General features: G+C 35.3%; 1 protein-coding gene across 1 annotated transcript in view; it reads left to right on the top strand.

Moving 5' to 3' along the window:
- Positions 1-9,107: 9,107 nt before the first annotated feature.
- The window catches only part of LOC5571800 (frequenin-1), a 592,818-nt gene continuing 588,906 nt past the window's right edge, over positions 9,108-13,019 (top strand). Inside the window, exon 1 of the mRNA XM_001659880.2 lies at positions 9,108-10,524. The gene's annotated coding sequence lies outside the window, so the exon portion shown is untranslated. The remainder of the gene's footprint in view (positions 10,525-13,019) is intronic.

Genomic DNA, 13,019 nt, shown 5'->3' with positions numbered 1-13,019 from the left:
AAAATTCAAATCATTTCATTCATTTCATTGCCTTTGAATTCAAATTCAAAAAAAAAAATCAACCAAATGCCTCAATCAAGATTTTTTTTGGGTATCATTTAGATTGAGAAAAATGTGAAAAATCAACGCAGCAGAATTTTTTATTAATATTTTGAATTGGGTTATAAGAGTTTTCAACTCTAAATTTGTACGGAAATGAACGCTGAAATATGTAATTGAGGGAAAGCTACACAAAATTGTTATTATTTTTGCCATTCATTCATATGAATTATGGTTCGAATTTACTTAACGAGAGTATTTTTCTTACAAACACATTGATGGACGATTGACAGATAATGAATAAGTGCCCTAATAACTAAGCTGAGAAGCAGGCTTTGTCCCAATAGGTGTGTAATGTAAGACCAAAAATGAAGAAAGTTGTTGTACTCGAAAAGAAAGTGATTGTGTTCTGAAAAGTAACAGTTACATGCTAGAATTGATGTGTATATATTCATTTAGCGATCGTCCATATATGACGTAGCATTTTAGGGGGGAGGGGGGTCTTCACGGATGTGTGACGATTTATGACGAGGGGGTGGGAGGGGTCCCAACTAGTGGACGTAGCATTTTGAATAATTTTGGTAAAAAGAGTAGCACTGAAAAAACTGACACTCTGTTTTTTTTTCTATCAACCTTTTGTGTCTGACTTATCAAACTTGGGTTATGAAATGATGATTTAACTTCAAAACAGGTTGAAAACTTCTAATAAATTTCAAATACAATCAAACAGATTTTATGAACCTTTAAATAGTTATGTGAATATTGTATTGTATTTGTGCCTAACAAACAAATTAAAGCTTAATAAGTTAAGTAAAAATCAATGCTTTATCGACTTTGAAAATATTGTTTTACCATTTACAAGATATAGAATCAACCGTTTTTGGTTTTATTCATATTTTCTGTTGAAGCTTTAATTCTTCAAAAGAATACAATATGCTCATTTAGGCAAATATTAACATTATCATAGTAAAACATGTAAAACAAGAATTTTATTCAGTGCGTAAAATGTAGCAGGAGATCTCCACTCAGTTAAATCATCGATTTGTTTAGATATATCAATGCTCTTGATGTAACAACCTGGATAATAATGAGGACATCAAATTCGAGTTTTATCAAAATTGTTCTTTCGTTCAGATTTCTAAATCACACGGTAATTCAACAAAAGAGCATTTTTATTATTTTACTATTTCATTATGAGTTGAGTAATAATATTTCAGTATGGGGAACGATGATGAATTTTAGATGAACTACTTATAAAGGTGGTTGAATAAAATTCGATATGCTACGTATTTTCCAAGGAGGGGTATCATCATTTGTGACTAAATGCTATGAGGCGGGAGGGGTGAAAAATGCTACGTCATTTTTGGACGGCCCCTAAGGAGACATTAGAAGCAATTAGCAATTGCATTAGGGGGAACAATAAAACGCATGGCTACAAGGGCTAGTCTAGCTAAAGAACGTGAACATCCCATCAAAAATGCCAAGGAATTATTTGATTGGGCTCAAAAGCATAAGGAAGAGCAACTAACACAAATGTTCTCAGGGTGTCTACTCGTTTACATAAATGAAATTCCCTGATATATCCAGGTTTTTTCAGGTTCTACAAAATAATTCCAGGTTTAAGAAATACTCCAATTTCAGACATACAAAAAGTTATTGACAAAATATTTTGCTTCAATTCGTTTCAAGCTTCCAATTTTTTTAATGCATGTCGAAGCTATTTAAGGATGGAACAATATCAAAGCTTAAGTTTTTGTCAACTGAATTGTATTTGATACAAAGCCTTGATTGTATTTGATAAGAAGACTCATTTTTATATCGTTTGTGAGAGCTCTGATCATCATTGTAAACTAAACGGAACGTTCAAGTGATTCAGTATGCTTAAACCTTCAAGTTTATTGATTACAGCGTACTTGTGCAAAATCAAATAATGCACTATTCATTTTTGGCCCACGTTCACTCCGAAGATTTACTCAGGCTAGGATAGATGGATGGATTTCTTTATTTGTGAAATTTGCACCACTAGGCTAGCTCACGTCTTAAATGTCTCCAGGAGTTCATGTAGTGATTATTTCCCATGGAATCCCTTCGAGAATTTTTCTAAGGAATTCGTAAAAGAATTTTGTTTTAGATATCTCAAAAACACGACCTGGTTTTTGCCATTTATAACCACAGAAATTAACTCACAGATCGTCAGCAATGTCTTTACTGATTCTATCGGATGTTTTCCAAGAAAGACCTAGGTCCTCTAAGATTTTAACCAGTGATTCTTCCATCGATTTTCCTAGGACATCCTCTAAGACTTCCATTTAGAGCTTCTTCAAAAATTCAACAAGAAGCTTCTCCAAAGATTTTCTGGTCTCCATCTAGAGATTTCTTAAAAATTGTCCTTCATAATTTCTTTAAGATTTCAACTTAAATTTTTTCTAAGGATGGCTCCGGGAATTACTCAGATTTATTTAGGAGTTCCTACAGTAATCCTTTAAAGATTTCTCAAGGAAGTCTTTAAAGATTTGTCCAAGTATACTTCCAGGGTTTTTTTAGGCTTTTCTGCCTGAAAATGTGAATGCAATTTTTCAGAAATTTGAGAAAATGTTCAATTCGGTATTTCGGTTATTTCGGTATTCGGTATTTCTAAAGCAAATTTTAAAGCAAACTCTGATGAAACTTGTGTAAGTTTTCAAGTCACCCGGTTACTAGAAGAACTCAAAGAGCCTTGAAGAATTTTTAGAAGATTTCCTTGTTATCTCAACAATTGAAAATAACGCTAAAATGCTACAGTGTTAATTAGTATGGAAACTTAAACTTTTATCACTTTTGTAAGTTCCATGGGATTTTATGAGAAATGTTTTGAAGAACTGCAGTTGTAAGTGAATGAAAAACCGAATTTAGTACTATACCATTTAATTCCACTAGAGTTTGTATCCTTGACAAATACGCGTATTTCGACCTCAACTGAAAGGCCATCCAGTGTCGTGTACTAGACTCGACTGCAGTTGTAATCATTCGATGAAATTCTGGAGAAGTCTAGAAGAATTCTATGATGAAACACAGGGTCGAAATTCACTGCAAGCAAGATATGGAAAAAAGTTACTTTAGAGACCATTTTGATAAAAAAAAACTTCAGAAACCTTTCATAAAAAATAGAGACAATCATGTCTTGGGAAGTCGATAAGATTCACTGAACACCTAAAGGAGGGTTTTGATAGCGGCGCAGCCGAATTTTTTTGGGGAGTTTCTACGTGAAAGTCATTTGTCATGTACACATTCTACCATGAATTACTGCCACAAAGAAATTTCCCTGATTGTTGTTGAAATTCCCTGAGAATTCCAGGTTTTTTCCAGGTTTAACAAAATTCCCTGATAATTCCAGGTTTTCCAGGTTTTTCCAGGCAGTAGACACCCTGTTTCTTTTCTTATGCAACTACAACAGAGTATGAACATATCAAGGAGCAGCTTAATGAACAATATTCGAAAGCAATAACTATTCAGGGAACACAAAAATACCATTCATTTATTCCAGTTTGGGGCCGTCCATAAATGACGTAGCATTTTTTCACTGATTTTTTACACCCCCCTCCCCCCTCGTAGCATTTCGTCACAAATGATGATACCCCCCAAAATACGTAGCATATCAAGCACACCCCCCTCCCCTACATTTTTTAATTGTTTTCCTTAGCAATGGGGTAAAACAAAAAATTGGAATTCAGAAGCTCAATACAAATTTTAATATTAAATACTGACTGAAACGTACTAAAGAATAAATGTTTGATTTGCAGTAGTGCTCAAAAGAAATTTGGACAACAGTTTTAAATATTTTTTTCATCTTTGAGTTGTTGGCTAAATTGTATTACTTTTGCTGTTGTTACCATGAAAAATTAGTTTACAGCTAAAAATATAGAAAAAAGGAAAAATATTTGATTGGAGTCATAGGGCTAACAGTAACGAGTATGGGTACAATAGTTTTTATAATATGTTGAAAAGAAATTTAGTTATATTAGAGGATTGTTTTCAAATTATTCTTTGTAAGGAAATAGATTTCAATGATCAAGATAAGATATATTTAATTTGAAATAGATATTCGTCATTTTTATCAACATTCAAATCCATTAAGCAAAGGTGCCAGCTGTACATATTACACTTATAATATTTGGAATGATTATACATACAAGTTATTTAACTTTATTGATATTTCAGCTTAACTTCATTATCGTTCCCCATACTGAAATTATCTTACATAACCTTTAACGAAACAATTAAACACTTAAAAAAACTTTCTTCAAATTGGGTCCTAAAATGTTTAATGAAATCTTGTTTTTATTTAATGATACGAAAGAGCATGTTACTGCAACTATTTTAGCATTTTTTCCGCTCAAATAACACCTAAATCATATTTAAACTTTAATTTCAACATTGGGTCCATAAATTAACCTTGACACTTTTGATCATGTTTGACGTTCGCTTAGTCGATAAAAACACCACAGGGCTTTTAGTTTTAACACTGGGGTTGTTCTTATCTGACATTTCGGAAGGGACACGGAAAACAAAATACACCTAAAATTTGAGTTTAAGGCAAGGGGCGTGACAAAGTCTAAAGAAACATAAAAAAAATAATTTTTGGACTTTAACAAACGAGAAACATTAAAAAATTGAGTAAACATGTGTTTTTGGCCTAAACTTAACCGTTTGGCACTAAAATTGGGACAGGGCTTTAGGACCCTATTACCGTGATTACACTCGAATCTGTTTTCCAGGCTTTTCCATTAATTAGTATTCAGGCTATTCCATCAAGAGCATTGATATATCAAAACAAATCGATGAGTTGATTGGGTGGAGATCTTCTGCAACACTGAGAGCATAATTCACGGAGTAAATATCATGTTTTAATGTAAAATTTGCCAAAACGAACATATGTTTTTTTAAGGAATAAGCTCTAACAGAAAATATGAATAAAACTGAAACAATGTTTTCCAAGTCGTTAAAGCATTGATTTTCAATTAATTTATTTATGTTTTAACTTATTTATTTATAAATTTATTTTTTTAAGACATAACTATAGGGGGAAATCCCCCAGTACCAAACACCTAAACCACTTGAATTAATTCAAAAAATATTGGTTTTATGTGATCTTGTTACCCATTTATGATAAATATCATCAATTTTGTAGCGTACAAAAATAAATTTGAAAATATTAATATGAATTTTGACATTTGATGATGTATTCTAGTACCAAATAGGCCAATTATAAAAGGTGGCTCCCAATACCGCACACATTCTGGAAATGGCTATAAATTTGTACATCATATATTTTTTGACTCCAGGAATAGTATTTCATATCCAATTCAATGCATTTGCAACACTTACAAGAACAATTTGAGTTTTACTCTATTTGCTAGATGTCAATCAAAAACCTCTTTCATATATAAGGAAAAATAACACATTTTACGAATTAGATCTGAATGTTCAATCTTTTTATTTTTATTGCATGTTTGATACCATGATCGTCGGAATCCATGAAAAATAAATGTATTCTGAGACACTGATGCAAAAATTACAAAGATATCATACAATAAATCAAGCTGTCCGGAGCTTGGGAACAGGAGGTGTTTACACAAAATTGTAGTTCGTACACATTTTGTTTAAAGATGGTACAAATTGTTACTATCAAATTATGATTATATTCGATCATGCTATCATGCTATATGGTTCAAACTATTTTATCATTTTTAAAATAATTACTAACTAGGCTCAAATTTAAGGCGATACGTAATTTGTTTCAGGATTTTTAAACATCTCTACCTTTTTTTCAAAAAGGCGTGCATATTTCAAGGATGTGTTATTCTACGCAAACATTAATCTCCATAATAGCTTTTTTTCTAAGGCATCATCTTGATTGGTTAATGATTTCTCAATTTTTTTGACTTTGTCCGGTATTGGGTGCTGTCCGGTACTGGGGGATCTCCCCCTAATGTTCACATAATTATTTAAAGTATTAAAAAAAAATTATTTGATTGCACTACAAAATATCTAATTTTTTTTTGATTTTTTTCAATATTGTCATATAAATGTTTTGAAGCTGAATCATCATTTTAGAGCCCAACTTTATAAAGGAAACAAAGAAAAAAGAAGTTTGATGAAAAAAAATAATTGCGTGTCATTTTTTTCAGCGCCTCTCATCTTACCGATGTGATTCAAAATGCTACGTCCACTAGCTAGGACCCCTCGTCACAAATTCCCCCCTAAAAAGCTACGTCATTTATGGACGACCTTTTAATAGAAACATTCAAGTTGGAGTTCGTTGATTCTATTAAAGTTGCTGACGTTGCTTCCAATGACTCCTGGCTAGGAATATTCATATTGGAATCCGTTGACTGTATTGAAGTTGCTGATGCTTCTATTGTTTCCTCTTCACTACTTGATAAGTCATCACTGCTTGATAATGCTGTTCTTTTGGCCAATTGTAAACGACACGAATCGCAAATTTTAAATTGTTTATTAAGCTGATTTTCATCTGTAAATCCTAGTTCAACTAATTTGGCAATATTACTCTCCGTGAGATTTCGGTAACTTTTTGAACACTTTTTTGAAAACACATTTATACAACCTTTGTTGATGGTGTTCATTTTATACTTCATTGTTCTAAGCTATTTTTTACTTTTCACTTGATTATCACTTGCTTGTGTCTTTGCGGCATCAGCTCTTTTTTATACCAACATGGGTACTTGAATCAACTATTAGGTACGTTTCTGTTCGACCACAAATATATACCAACGTGCTGTACTTAAAGAAAACATCAGGTCTTGTGTGAGACAACTGGGAACGTTACTCCTCTACTCATGAAGCTTTTGTTTTCGAATAGAAATATTTCATTATCTTAAATCGACATAAATGCATTTCACGTATTGATTGCTTTATATTTGTTATTTTTTAACTTTTAACATTTGGTTCCATATTTTCTTGATTATTACTTATCAAAATATCACAATGTTGAATGTTGAAGTTGTGTTTCGTTAAAAAAAAAATAATAAATCATTTTTACAGGGCACATTTTTTATTTCGCCTCGTACCATGAAAAATTACCAAATCAATATTTTTTTAAACATTTTAGTCAAAAATTATCTGCTCTTTCAGACAATGAACAAATTTCTAGGCTTATAAGCCGAACTCGAAACATTTGAAAATGACCGAAAATTGAAAATTATATCATAATTTTGTATTAAAATCGCTGTATCTTTAAAACGGTAAAAGTTAGCCTGATTTTCCCGTATACCTTTTTTGTTGTAAATTTTGCGTACTTAAAATCGAGTTGAAAAATATTTAAATAGTTGATTAAAACCGTTTTCAAAAATTCACCTTTTTTAAAAAAAATCATAACTTTTTTGTCCATGATTTCTCCATCTTGACCCACTGTGCTAAAGACTTCATTTTTGTCTACTTTAACATATAAAAAAAAAAAACAAAAATACGATTTTTGAAAAAAATGGATTTTTAAGCTTTAATTTCGAAATATGAAAAAATTCCAACAATGTGTGTATATTTTTTTTCCAGATAGTCCCAACAATAACCTAAAACTTTGCGGAAGACACCAAACTGATCGGACAAACCGTTTCTAAGTTATATTTTTTTTTGAAAATTATTAAGGAATTTTTTCTTAGGCCCTTCTCAAAAGTAAGGCTAGAGTCAAAATGGCGAACCGATGATGCAAAAAGGCATTTTTGGGCATAAAGAAAGCATGTGCAAAATTTCAGCCAAATCAAAAAATATAAAAATGAAAATTGGGAAAAAAAGTCGTCATTTTCTGTGGAACCGCTCCCATGCTGCATTTAGGGTTGATTAAATCGGAAAAGAGCTAAAATCGGGATAATATTTTTGACTAGTTTCAAGTTTTATTTTAACTTAAGGACTTAGTTTTATGATTTTGTTAGTATAAACATTTTTTTTTTTACTTCCATTTTCTGTGTACCGTAATCCAAAATAACATTGATAAGCATCTTGGATAATTATTAAGAACTAGTGGTCCCGGCAAACTTCGTCTTGCCATCAAGTAGGCTGTTGAAAACCGCTATGAATCGTCCCATACAAAATGACAGTTCCGTTCAGTCCCGTTTTTCCTACTTTCCCGGTGAACATCCTGGATCTTTTATACACACAAACACGTCGGAACCCTTGACGAACAAAATGGAAAAAGAATCATCCAAATCCGTTGCCCTGTTCGTGAGCCATTTCGTGACATACAAACACCATTCCATTTTTATTTATATAGATTTCAAATTTCAAAAATTCGATTTCTAGATGATTGTATAGACGTGGCCAAGGTCATAATTGACTTTATACACCAAATATTGCCAGTATAGACGTGTTCAGTCTAATTAAAATAAATATAAATTTTAGGCTGACAAAATCGGGAAAAAAGGATGCTAAAATCGGGAGTTGACAAAATCGGGTCAAAAAGGGTGCTAAAATCGGGGGTAGACAAAGTCGGGGGCTGACAAAATCGGGTCATTACTGTACAACTATCACTGGGACATAGAAGTACTTTTTTCAGAGATTCAGTAATTTTTTTCATTCTTGGATTATTTTTTACGTGAATTAGAATAGAAAAGTTTTCGAATGACGTATCCAGATATAAAAAACGAGCTTCCATTATTTTTTGGCCAATTTTGTATACCTCAACCCGTTACTAATGCCTCTATCACTGGCACAGACGCCCTCACATGTTTGAATTTCTATTCCTTCAACTCAATCGTTTCCACGAACTTGGCAACCGCGTCGCCTTCCCCCAAAAATTCCTAGAACAGAGTACTGTCATTGCGTAAGTTTCCGTCATCGTTGTCGTCGTCGGCTGCAACAACTGGCTACCATTCCACACGTGTGCGAGCAAAAGCTCCCCGACCATCCAGGCGCGTCATTCAACCCAAACGAACGACGGCAGCTGAGTTCCCACGTCGTTGAGCGCAAACGCGCGTACCGTTCCACGTGACTCGTTTGAGTTCCCCACCGTCGCCCGATGGCACTCACGCCGCTAGAAAAAGTTTTACTAGCTGGCCTTACCTTACGGGCTCAGTCAGGTTCGAATGGGTTAGGGGCCTCTGGTTCAGTTTGTTACAAGCTGCCGAACGAGAACGGTTACAGCACTAGGCCCGTAAGGTTCTTGACGCGACCGGTTCTGGAATATCCGCCGCGCCGTTTATCTGTCCAAGTGTTGAGCAGAAGAGGTGAAAGGTGAGGTTAGATCCGCGCCCATTTCCGCCGTTTCCTTTTACCGCCGTGTCCGCTGTAACGGTCCGGTAACTGTCTAGGCTCTGTCCCCGTAGCGTTGTGAAGTTGTGCCGTTTGCACGAAACACAAAACCCGTTCCATTCGGGAGGAATTCTTGTGAAGAGCGTTGAGGAATTCGCCATTGCCGGAAAACTATTCTGTCATCGCCTACTGTTCGGGTCTAGCTTCGGTGTGTTATTGTTATCGTCGCAGGAGGCGGCGGCTGAGAAGAGAAGCAACAGAAGTGTGGTGGAAGAGTAGGCTGCTTCAGCGAAGAACGGAACGGGAAACGGAAAGGCGCACAGTTCTTCATCCTCCCTTTGTGAGCGAGTTTTGCATGGGAAGAAAGTGTCGCGTCCGTTTCGTTATCTACTACGACCGTTGCCGATTGGATTATTAGCAGCATAAATAACGTAGATTTCGTGTCGTGAGGCAATTGTTCGAAGCCTACTGTGTTTATCGAAGCTGTCGGAGCCGTTTGTTACAAATCCCACCGAATACAGTGAAAGCGTCGACAAAAGCTCAACAGAGTGGTTGTTCTGGTGAATTGTTAAACCGCCAATTGTAGAAACCCACGCCAAGTCAGCGAAGTTTACAATCGCGTGCCAGACAGAAGAAACAACAAGTGCTGAACCCGTCAATCAAAGTGTAAAAGATTCGTTAACCCCTTAAAACAGCTTCTTGACAGTGAAACCACGCAGCACCTTTAAAACCCCAAATTCCACGCAAAATTCTGTGTCGTAATCGATTCCATCCATTTTCACTCAAGGTCCGAAAGCAGTATCAAGTGAAGAACCGCCGACCTAGTTCGTGGAAGAATACACCTGGGCGCGGTGCACACGGGAGCGAGCAAGCGGTTATGTAATCGCAGGAGGCTGCTGAGTGCAAACACACCAGAAGAAGAACCAGGCCACGGCCAGCTGGGATATCTCGCGAAAAGTAGGAAGTTGAAGGTGTAGTTGAAGGCGACCGTGGAAGAAGAGTCGTTGCTGAAGCTGGTGTGTGGTGAAGGCCGTTTCGGGAAGAAGTTGGGTAATAGCTACATAACACGGTTTGGCATCAGTGCTCTTGCTTTTTTGGGGTTGGTGGTTGCAGAACGAGATTTTGGATGCTTGCAGGATTTTAACGTGTGGAAAGAAGAAAGAAGGGGGTTTGCTGAGCTGACTGACACTTGCGAACGCGTTGAGGTGTGGTGTGATTAATGAGACGGTTGCAGCTTCGTTGAAGGTGAGTTCAAATGGGGATGGAGACGCGTGGTTTTTTGTTAGGTGATTTATGAACTTTAAAGTGTGAGTAATGCTGACTGCTTCTGAACGACTTTGATTTGTTTTTTTTTTATCAAAAAACAATTTCTTTAGTCTAAATGATTCATCAAATGGTATACAGTCAAATTTCCACATCTCGATATTGAAGAGGTCATCGAGATGGCAGAGAGACAGATACGAAAAACACGTTTTTAATTAATACTAGATTGAAAACCAGCCCGATACCAAGAAAGTTATAAACATGGAAACTTCAATTGGAGCTTCCAAATTATTCTGAATCACTTTAAACTGGTTTGGTAACCTTTGATAATGAGCATATCGACATATCAATGAACAGAGCAGCCTGTACCATGTCATATTACCATGAACATTATGGGGCTCTGCACAAAAATCAGTCTTTCTCTTTTACTCTCCCATGAAATTAATAAACAACAAGGGCAGTAAACGTCAAAATCCCATATAAAATCGATACAGTACAAAGCCCCATTGTAGACCTAATAAACGTTATAACTGAATAACACATGATGGAGATCGCAGTAAGCCTTGCTAGCGACTGGTCGTTAATTTGCTACTGTCTCGAATTTTTTTGATAGTAATTTTTTCATAGTTTTGCCTTTAGGCTAACATTTAATTGACTGTAATAGGGTAAGTGTTCCCTTAGTTGTGGGTGTTCCTATAGTTGCGGTAGTGTCGTTTTCACTGATTTCGTTACATTAACCACAGAACCGACACTGCCAATCGACGTCCTGGCTTGTTGATACACGGAATAGTTGAAAAGAGCGTTCAAATTGCTTTAAAACTGATGAAATATCGCTAAAATTGCTAAAACTGTTCTTGCTTGTACCAATAGTTACGGTAAAGTGTTCCTATAGTGGAGGATCCCATAAGAAAACCACGGATATCGCAACTATAGGAGCACAAATTAAAAATATACCGCAACTAAAGGAACAGTGTACCAATAGTGGAGGTATTATTTTTCACTGACATGCCGTGGATTACTGCGATGAAATCATTTTTCTCATTAAGTTAATGGTCGTTACTTTCCGTTACAACATTAACATGAACATTGATTGCGCTTCTAAAATTTAGGGGGTTGAATAAACTTCAACAGTGCTTAGTACCTCCACTATTGGCACATCTACCCTACCTGTGTTTATTCGAAAGTGTACTGAATTTTACTGAATAGTTTTAAAATACATGTGAAAAAAAGTACTTTCGTGAAATCAAAAAAATCAAAATTCGAATCGTCTACGATGAGTTGAACGAAGTTTCCTCTGGCAGCTGCAACTGATTAGCTTTTTATGAAGACAAGTTAAGAGACTCGGTGAGAATGTTCCTTTTATCTTTTGCTACGCAATAATCAAATAAATATGTTGAAATTCTAAGTGTAAAACGTATACTTTTTCGAAAATTTTTGAGATCTTCATCATTCATGGACGCAGGTTTGGTTCCACGTATTTCCCTACGTAAATGAATGGAATATTACGATATAAAAGCTATGATATAAAAAGACGTGGCCAGGTATACGGAAATTGTAGACTTTTGCGTTATCAACTTATAACAGTGGTTAACATAGTAAAATTTGCAAGTTTTGTGAACTAAATACATAAATAATGAATTATTCGTCACTCCGTATGTCGGCAAAAACTTTTATCAAGAATATTCATTAAAAGAAAGTTTTTTTTTTTCAATTAACGATATTTTTTATTATTTTGACACCACAGGTGTCGACATACATTTGTCTACGTTTATAATGATGTCATAAGAATAATTATAATCCAAATCAATAGTTCATGATTCGCATCACTAACCAAGGTGAATCCGGATCATGTAATTTCTTGAATCTTCCCTCTAACAAAAATCCTTCTTGTGATCTCGGTCTCTAGTAACACCGGTAGCAACACTAACATCCCCCCCCCCTCGATGACCGTAAGGACGTGGCCAACGCTTTTATTGACTTTATTATATTTTAAATTCTCGAATTTCGCACATTGAGAATGGTTAGCTAATCCCAAGCCCCGTTCATTGGTACTCTGTGCAATTCCGATTGTTCAAGTCAATCACGGAGTAGAAAGTACGAATTATACGGTCATCTATGCTAATGCCTAGCAGCTCATGCTTATGTTGTAAATAAATAACACATGATGTGAGTGATGGACCAACACAAAAACGTGTTCTAGAAGATGTATTGAACAACAAATGGGATTTTACATGTTAAATCACACGAAAACGATGGTGTTTGTATGTACAGAAATGGCTTTAAAACGGGTCAACGGAATTTCACCACTGTTTTCCGCAAGGGCTCCGACGTGTTTGTGCATAATAATATTTGTGAGAAAACACCGAGAAAGTTGAGCAAACAGGGAATGTCAATTTGATGTAATCACAGAGAACAGACGTTCATCTTTTATCGTCAGCGTGTGTAAAACTTTGTACGGGTCATTTCAAAGTATGTTG

The sequence above is a fragment of the Aedes aegypti genome, chromosome 1 (assembly GCF_002204515.2).
Source record: "Aedes aegypti strain LVP_AGWG chromosome 1, AaegL5.0 Primary Assembly, whole genome shotgun sequence".
Classification (NCBI taxonomy): domain Eukaryota; kingdom Metazoa; phylum Arthropoda; class Insecta; order Diptera; family Culicidae; genus Aedes; species Aedes aegypti.
This window is presented reverse-complemented; position numbering and strand designations above follow the sequence as displayed.